Raw genomic sequence first — 1018 nt, forward strand, 5'->3', positions numbered from 1 at the left:
ACGTGACCTTGGTGCCACGTGACCTTGGTGCCACGTGACCTTGGTGCTCCTGCTCAAAATACGCCGTAAAGGAGGTTTCACTCGTGTGAAACGTCAATCTGTCAACCTGCGTTGGATTACTCCGGCACATTCACTGAATTTTGGAATTGAAATTTAATTCTAGAGCTGAAAACGAAAGGAGTCAAACAGAATTTTCAACACAACCAAATCCAACAATGTTCATCAGGTCATGTGGGCGGTGTGTTTTTTGTTGCGAGACGTTTGGCCCTACATCCAAAGGGCTTCATGAATCCAAGGAGTCCCAAACAAACTGTCTCACCACTAAGCAGCCCACTCCTACAGTTACCAACCAGTTACAACCACACGGTTTCAAATCACTGGATTTTATTTCAGATTACGTGAATTTCAGCTGCTCTGATGCAGCAATGACATCGCTGCGTGTCTCTTTAACCTACGCCCTGTTTTGCCTCTGCCTTTTGTTTGCCCCCACCCTCCCCATCAACAAGTGGAGGAGTGTGTTGTACTGAGGAACAAAGGAGCCCCCCTGTGCCAATTAGCACCAATTAGAAGAACATACACAGAGTGTCAAAACAGGAGACGCCCCACTGATCCTCTGTGCCTTTGACCTGAGAGGGGAAATAAAAGAGGCCTGACTGCAGCGCCGCTCGCCCTCAGCTGCACAATAAGGCCGGGGGGGGGGGGGGGGGTACAGCCCGGTGGCGACACGGAGCTTGTTGTAAAGAAGAGTGATGTTTGGTTTTGAGGGGGTCTTATTCAGAGTGAAAGGGGAACAAAGAGGAGCCACACTCCTCTTCAAAAGCCTTAATGAAGACCTGCAGCAGGGTCGGAGAGCAACGAGTCCCACAGGACATGTTGGATGTGTGGGCCACCAACAAGTCCCACAGGACATGTTGGATGTGTGGGCCACCAACAAGTCCCACAGGACATGTTGGATGTGTGAGCCACCATCGAGTCCCACAGGACATGTTGGATGTGTGAGCCACCATCGAGTCCCACA

The 1018-nt window shown here is 50.6% G+C and overlaps 1 protein-coding gene across 1 annotated transcript in view; it reads right to left on the reverse strand.

Moving 5' to 3' along the window:
- Positions 1-1018, reverse strand: part of lef1 (lymphoid enhancer-binding factor 1) — a gene marked incomplete in the record, with an annotated part of 70809 nt that overhangs the window by 62312 nt on the left and 7479 nt on the right.

The sequence above is a fragment of the Nematolebias whitei genome, chromosome 16 (genome assembly GCF_014905685.2).
Source record: "Nematolebias whitei isolate Nwh7 chromosome 16, NemWhi1, whole genome shotgun sequence".
Taxonomy (NCBI): domain Eukaryota; kingdom Metazoa; phylum Chordata; class Actinopteri; order Cyprinodontiformes; family Rivulidae; genus Nematolebias; species Nematolebias whitei.